An 8592-nucleotide genomic window follows, 5' to 3' on the forward strand; every position below is an offset into this window, starting at 1 on the left:
AGCCACTGATAGGTAAAATAGGTAGTCACCGATAGGTAAAATAGGTAGTCACCGATAGGTAAAATAGGTAGTCACCGATAGGTAAAATAGGTAGTCACCGATAGGTAAAATAGGTAGTCACAGATAGGTAAAATAGGTAGTCACAGATAGGTAAAATAGGTAGTCACAGATAGGTAAAATAGGTAGTCACAGATAGGTAAAATAGGTAGTCACAGATAGGTAGTCACTGATAGGTAGTCACAGATAGGTAAAATAGGTAGTCACTGATAGGTAAAATAGGTAGTCACAGATAGGTAAAATAGGTACCCACAGATAGGTAGCCACTGATAGGTAAAATAGGTAGTCACAGATAGGTAAAATAAGTAGTCACCGATAGGTAAAATAGGTAGTCACCGATAGGTAAAATAGGTAGTCACCGATAGGTAAAATAGGTAGTCACCGATAGGTAGCCACAGATAGGTAAAATAGGTAGTCACTGATAGGTAAAAAAGGTAGTCACAGATAGGTAAAATAGGTACCCACAGATAGGTAGCCACTGATAGGTAAAATAGGTAGTCACTGATAGGTAAAATAGGTAGTCACAGATAGGTAAAATAGGTAGTCACCGATAGGTAAAATAGGTAGTCACCGATAGGTAAAATAGGTAGTCACCGATAGGTAAAATAGTCAAATAGGTAAAATAGGTAGTCACAGATAGGTAAAATAGGTAGTCACAGATAGGTAAAATAGGTAGTCACAGATAGGTAGCCACAGATAGGTAAACACTGATAGGTAAACACTGATAGGTAAACACTAATAGGTAGTCACTGATAGGTAAACACTGATAGGTAGTCACTGATAGGTAAACACTGATAGGTAGTCACTGATAGGTAAACACTGATAGGTAAACACAGGTAGTCACTGATAGGTAGACACTGATAGGTAGTCACTGATAGGTAAACACTGATAGGTAGTCACTGATAGGTAAACACTGATAGGTAGTCATTGATAGGTAAACACTGATAGGTAGTCACTGATAGGTAAACACTGATAGGTAGTCACTGATAGGTAAACACAGGTAGTCACTGATAGGTGAACACATGTAGTCACTGATAGGTAAACACAGGTAGTCACTGATAGGTAAACACAGGTAGTCACTGATAGGTAAACACAGGTAGTCACTGATAGGTAAACACAGGTAGTCACTGATAGGTAAACACAGGTAGTCACTGATAGGTAAACACTGATAGGTAGTCATTGATAGGTAAACACTGATAGGTAGTCACTGATAGGTAAACACTGATAGGTAGTCACTGATAGGTAAACACAGGTAGTCACTGATAGGTGAACACATGTAGTCACTGATAGGTAAACACAGGTAGTCACTGATAGGTAAACACAGGTAGTCACTGATAGGTAGACACTGATAGGTCAACACTGATAGGTAGTCACAGATAGGTAGACACTGATAGGTAAGTACTTACGACATCGCAGCGTTTTCAATCTCGTAAACTTGTGAATAAACACAAACTAATCCACTATACCGGACGAAAGATATACGGATCTCGTAAGTTCTTAATAATATTCTCACTATAACATCACAAACTCGTAACCCGACGCTCCGCACTCTACCTCTCCCCGACGGCAACTGGAGGTCGAGGGATCGAGTCTCCTCCAGCGGGCGTCAGGCGGTGATCGAGTAGTTTAGTCACATTGATAAGACAGTTACAGCCGTCGCTGTACAAGCGACGATGACAAATTGGTTTTCATAAGTTAATATTATTATATATTTAAGGTTCTATGATTAGTTAGGCATAGGTTAGGTGTTTAGGTTCTGTTGACGATTGTTTGTAGTATGTGAGTGAAGCATTTGTTGAACTGTTCGAATAGAGGACGTGAGCGAAGCCCTTGGTTGGTGGAAGTGTTCGGATGGCATCAGTTGTGAGTCGTATGTCCGCCCGTCCTCTAAGCAAAGATCAAAAGACCATTCCATGCCCCCGCCAAACCCTCTGTTCACAAATAAAAAACTATTTATAATTTTTATATACTATTAATACCATACAAAATGTATTTGAAATTCCTAGAAGCATAAGCCAGGAACTATAAAACTGAACATACTTGTATATAGAGGTGAAGCGTTTATCAACTCATGAGTACTCGCTATTTTCCTCCCTAAGCAGAAGGAACACTTCTAGTGAGAGGTGTACCTCGCTTCTAGCTGTATACACTGAGTTTACATTGACATTAAAGTAAACTTACAGGTTGGTCAGAAAGTTTTCTTCATGACCTTAATTACCTTCAAGAGGTTGACATCCCTTAAGCCTAACACTAAACCATCCCCCCCCCCCCTCAAGTGGATATACCAAGCTACAGATGGTGCAGCAGCCGATCATTATACCCCAGAGCAGACAGGTGGGTGGCAGCAGACAATGTCTGCTTGATACCAATAACGGTGTCACCTAACTTGGCCAACGGGTGACAGGAAGACTTTAGATGTGTCTGCTGTGTCACGAAGCGAGGAATTCCATGTATCCAAGAGAACTGATAGCATGTATCCAAGAGGACGGATAGCATGTATCCAAGAGGACTGATAGCATGTATCCAGAAGGATGGATAACAAGTATCCAGGAGGACTGATAGCATGTATCCAAGAGGACTGATAGCATGTATCCAGGAGGACTGATAGCATGTATCCAGTAGGACTGATAGCATGTATCCAGTAGGACTGATAGCATGTATTCAGGAGGATGGATAGCATGTATCCAGAAGGATGGATAGCATGTATCCAGGAGGACTGATAGCATGTATCCAGGAGGACTGATAGCATGTATTCAGGAGGATGGATAGCATGTATCCAGAAGGATGGATAGCATGTATCCAGGAGGACTGATAGCATGTATCCAGGACTGATAGCATGTATCCAGTAGGACTGATAGCATGTATCCAGGGGCATGGGCCTTGTCCTGCCCCCTCTGTTGTGAGTCTATCCACGTAAATATTTACATTCTGGATTAAACAACATCAGTGAATCTGTGGTACTAAAATTTCCGAGTAATAACGTAAATTCAATTACGCCGAGGCGCTTCAGGAAGTGGTAACGAGGTTTTCAACCCAACGTTGGTAGATTTTCACCAGATACAACTGTAGCTTGTAATTACCAAATGATAGAAGAAAATATGATGATAAAGAATAATTGTTTATATCAAATAGTATTATAGTAACGTCTCCACTAATGCACTGTGTACACTTTTGTGCATTTTCAATCTTGCAGTGAGGAAAGTATTTGATATTTCCTCATTTATTGCTGGTGTTTGTCTCCTACTTTCTCTCTCTCTCTCCCTACATTTACTCTCCATTTCCTACTCACTGCGTTTTTTTCAGTGTTGCAGATCCTGATTGTGTTTCTCTTTCCATGTCCCACATTTCTCATTCTCCCTTCTCAAGGTGTTCTCTCTCATCCTGTTCCAGCATCTCTTGCGTTCTCTGTCTGCCAGAACCTTCCCACTCTCTTCCCATAGGGGAGCCGGTCGGTCGAGCGGACAGCACACTGGACTTGTGATCCTGTGGTCCTGGGTTCGATCCCAGGCGCCGGCGAGAAACAATGGGCAGAGTTTGTTTCACCCTATGCCCCTGTTACCTAGCAGTAAAATAGGTACCTGGGTGTTAGTCAGCTGTCATGGGCTGCTTCCTGGGGGTGGAGGCCGGGTCGAGGACCGGGCCGCGGGGACACTAAAGCCCCGAAATCATCTCAAGATAACCTCTCCGGAGTTTATCAGTTCCTAATCCTCCCTATTTCCTCTTCCAAGTGTTGACCAGACCACACACTAGAAGGTGAAGGGACGACGACGTTTCGGTCCGTCCTAGACCATTCTCAAGTCGATTGTGACCCCTTCCAAGTCTCTGCCCATCACTCAGGTGCAGTCAGGCTCCAGTCTCTAAGACCTCTTTCCTCAGTTCGCGCTCTCTCACCCTCTTCAAACTACTAGCTCTTCCGCGCCCTTGTCAGAGATGAAGCTTTTAGAACCGGAATTCTTAAAATTTTCTAGTCTGGATCTTATGGGTTTCTGGCATAGTTGGAATATGTATTTTTTTTTTTTTTTTGCTTTTACTTTCTCTCATTCTACTTCCCCTTTCCTCCGTTCCCACTGTTTATCATCGTCGTCTCTCTCTTGGTTATCTTCCATTTTCATTCCTTCTCTTGCCGTTATTCTTTCACGTTTGCTTAGCTCTCTTCTCTTCATCTCTTTTTCTCCCTTTATCACATTCCGTTATTCTCTCGAATCTATTCCTTATACATTCCAATCGCATCTTTCCTCTTTCCCACAGTGACCCTTTTGTGTGAAGGTAACTGGGGATTGATAATCACCTACGGCCAGATTCACGAAGCAGTTACGCAAGCACTTACGAACCTGTACATCTTTTCTCAATCTTTGGCGGCTTTGTTTACATTTATTAAACAGTTAATGAGCTCCGAAGCACCAGGAGGCTGTTTATAACAATAACAACAGTTGATTGGCAAGTTTTCATGCTTGTAAACTTTTTAATAAATGTAACCAAAGCCGTCAAAGATTGAGGAAAGATGTACACGTTCGTAAGAACTTGCGTAACTGCTTCGTGAATCTGGCCTCTAGTTCTCCTATCGCTTGAAAAATGTACGTCTTGAAGAAAGAGCTGTAACAACAGCCCGTCCTGGTCGAGGAAGTCCTCGACCAGGCCTCCAGCCCCATGAAGCAGCCCGTGACATCTGACTAACACCCAGGTACCTATTTTACTGCTAGGTAACAAGGGCATAGGGTGAAAGAAACTCTGCCCATTGTTTCTCGCCGGCGCCCGGGATCGACCCTGGGACCACAGGATCACAAGTCCAGTGTGCTGTCCGCTCGGCCGACCGGCTCCACTATATAGTAGGGGGACTGTAGGACTATAGAAATAGTAGTAGTAATAGTAGGCATCCATCAGTCTCAGAAGACTATGGAGTTGGACTCTGGTTGATGGTCTAAAGTGGCCTCACCAGGGCGCAAAGCCCAGGTAGGTTGATAAGGAGGAGAAGCTGTTACCCATGCAGCAGGTCCGCCTCCTATCCATGACGCCGAAAGTCTCCAATGGAAAAGGATATCCAGATACAAGCAAATAGCTGCTTGTATCTGATTGTAGAAATAGCTCCTTGTATCTGATTGTAAACAGAGCTGCATGTCGCCCTGTCTGCCTGGGTCTAATTATGAAACGTGCCGATTGTATGATTGTAAACACAGCTCCTCGGCTCGGATCTCTCACCAGGATAGAAAATATTGCGCTACACTGGAGATGCGAAGCTGGAGATGCGAAGCTGGAGATGCGAAGCTGGAGAGCAAAGCCCCCAGAGATTACCTTCCTCTTGCCGTCTCCTGAAAGCGAATACATAATGCATAGAGAGGAAGACAGAAGCTTACATCCAGAAATATATATATTATATAATATATATATATATATATGTATGTATATATATGTATATATATATATATATTGTGTTGAATATGACCGAAAGGGTAAAATTAATGATTCTAACACGAATTTTCTCAATATTTCTCATATTTTTTCTTGTATGGTAAGAAAAACATAAGAAATATTGAGCAATTCTTTTTAGAATTAATCAGATTTTTTCGGTCATATTCAAGAAATGTATAAAAGAAAGACTGCAACCATATATATATATATATATATATATATATATATATATATATATATATATATATATATATACACACACACACACACAGTATTTCAGTTTTTTTTAAGAAGTTTGGTGAAAATTTCCAACACTTTCACAAGGACTCCGCTACCAGCTAACGAACTCGGCAGAACAAATATTTACTGAGGGATCCCGGATCGTTACATGAAACCAGAGTTAGCTTTAGCTGTGGAAAGCTGCACCAGATCCCAGTTCGTCACGGATCACCTGTGAGTAGGAGACGTCGTTATATAACCGTTAGACGCTTGTTAGACAGCCCAGAGGAGCTGTCTAACATATACCAACTTTGTTGACTAGACCACACACTAGAATGTGAAAGGACGACGACGTTTCGGTCCGTCCTGGACCATTCTCAAGTCGATTGTGTAGTCAGTATCATTCACAATCGACTTGAGAATGGTCCAGGACGGACCGAAACGTCGTCGTCCATAATTCACCTTCTAGTGTGTGGTCTGGTCAACATTCTTCAACCAGGTTATTGTAACTCATCGCCTGCATATACCAACATTCATACTATGAATAGTTGAAATTCAATTAGCTACCATATTACATTATGTATGCTTATTATTTGGTTTTAACTTCCCTGTCTCCTTAGTTCTATGAATTTTAGATAAAAAGTGACTGATTAGAGGGTCATTTTCTTCTCTAGGGAGAGAATAAGGGATCTTAAGCGGCTGGTTAATGGTCACCGATCTCTTTTTTTTGGGTAATTTGGGTCTCAGTGCTGCATTTCAGTCGGATCTTGAAAGTTTCCACCACGATATCGTTGGCGTCCACTTTTATTGGGAAACTTTAGCTAATTGTCCATTTTTCCTCTACTTAAATGGCGAAGTTGGTCAGCAGATTTTGCGTTGTAATTGCACACACACACACACACACACACACAGTTTTAGAATCTAACCACAATCTAGCTATTAAGATATATCATAGACAATTCAAAACATATCCATCTAGACCAAATGAAAATAGCTGGAATTATTGTTTTCCCATTCAGCGAGATAATAGACAAATCGCCATGAAATCAGGAAAGAGGCCATTAATACAAGCCCCAATGTAGCGGACGACATATGTTTATTGTTACCTGTAGGTAGTCTAGTGGAGACTACAAGGCTACCAACGACTAGACGGTAGTCCAGATGTAGGTCACACAGCTACCAGAGAGCCAACGTCGTATGATACACAATGAATCATACACAACGTCTGTATCATACACAGACACAATGCTCGGATGAGAAATTAATCGTGTGATATAGTGGTCAAGAAGCAGGTAATATTAACTTACACACATGTCACTGATTGCTAGCACCTCCAACTATCTCGCTAATCACTGCTTGCCAATTAATTAGAACAGGCTTAACGCCATAATACCGTCTATACAGCATACCTAACGAGCTAATAGACTACTGCTAGTTCTGTCATATTAATCACAAGACGAATAATAATTAAGTTGAAGCTGAAATTGCTGCTGCTGTTGCTGCTACTGTTGCTGCTGCTGCTGTTGCTGCTGCTGCTGCTGCTGCTAGGAATACTCACGCTGCTCGCGTTCTGTTCTAGACATGGTTCATACCGTGACGAGCGCATGACCGCTAATTACACCACAGAATTACGCTGTGGAGTCGTTTTGGCCAGTCTTGTGTAATCGCTGTGAGGTCAGTTGAACTCCCGGTTGCAATTTTTTTTTTACCATGTCGTAGCACAGTTGATTATGGCGCGGCTGGGATCCTCTCGGACGAAGGTTCGAACCCTCGTCACGACCCTTGTGGATTTTTTCATCCTGGTGGGTGTGTAGTGCTGTTGCTCTGACCACACTCACTCGCAAGTGTGTGACGGGGGGGGGGGGGTCTACCTTGCTGTCAGAGCTGTGTGTGTGTGTGTGTGTGTGTGTGTGTGTGTGTGTGTGTGCCACCGTTGAATATGGAATGGGACATGCATAACATTGTATTGCTAATAACATTATTCTTCTGAAAGCCATACCGTGCATATATATTATATATATATATATATATATATATATATATATATATATATATATATATATATATATATATATATATATTCCCCCCTCCCCCTATTGCTTTTTAGCTTAGAAAATATTTAATTCAGGACTCAGATATAGCAAGACGGTCAGTATTCGCTCGTGCTATGGGTATTATAATTTCTATATGATTAGACGACATTAACGGGCTCACCATAGCCCGTGCTACTTGAAACCTCTTGTTCCAGATAGCGAATCTTTAACAACAACAACATTAAACATTTCTAACCACAATATAATTGGTTTCAATGCACTATTCTATTCTTCTGTGCTAAAAGTCGTACTAAGCAATGGTTCAAAAGGCACGTTTTCAAGGGTTCGGAGGAAATAGTTATATCTTACCATCCTGACCTCTCACTGACCTCAAATGACCATAGGTCACAAATGAAGAGTCCAGGAGGATGATGATGAAGATTAAGCCACTAAAGAGGTGGCACGGGCATGAATAGCCCGTAAGAGGTGGCCCTTTTGAGCCATAACCAGTATCAAGAGATGATACTGGAGATGTGTGGAGGTGCGACTGCACCCTGCGTGACGGGAGATGTCTCCCGTCGGTCCAGAAGGGCAATGAGAGGATGAAAATACTAATTAGTGGCCCCCCCATCTCTCTCTCTCTCTCTACCTTCTTCTCAGCAGTTCATCAATTAAGGTGATCATTAATCATGGTGTCAATAGTAAGATTCGGCCGCCTGCTCATTAATTATTACGGTGCAAGTGCTTGTTGCATGGGATTACATGCAATAAGCAATTTCATGCTTCTTGCATGGCATTTCTCTGCTTATAGCTCTGCTTATATTCAGTCTCCGTGGTGCAGTGGTAAGACACTTGCTTGGTGTTCCGCGAGCGCTTT

The 8592-nt window shown here is 42.0% G+C and overlaps 1 long non-coding RNA gene across 1 annotated transcript in view; it reads right to left on the bottom strand.

Moving 5' to 3' along the window:
* Positions 1–1616, bottom strand: part of LOC123774878 (uncharacterized) — a 329931-nt gene extending 328315 nt beyond the window's left edge. The window contains exon 1 of the long non-coding RNA XR_006775001.2: positions 1464–1616. This is a non-coding gene — a long non-coding RNA (uncharacterized lncRNA). The remainder of the gene's footprint in view (positions 1–1463) is intronic.
* Between the last annotated feature and the right edge of the window lie 6976 nt (positions 1617–8592).

This window comes from Procambarus clarkii, chromosome 84 (assembly GCF_040958095.1).
Source record: "Procambarus clarkii isolate CNS0578487 chromosome 84, FALCON_Pclarkii_2.0, whole genome shotgun sequence".
Lineage (NCBI taxonomy): Eukaryota > Metazoa > Arthropoda > Malacostraca > Decapoda > Cambaridae > Procambarus > Procambarus clarkii.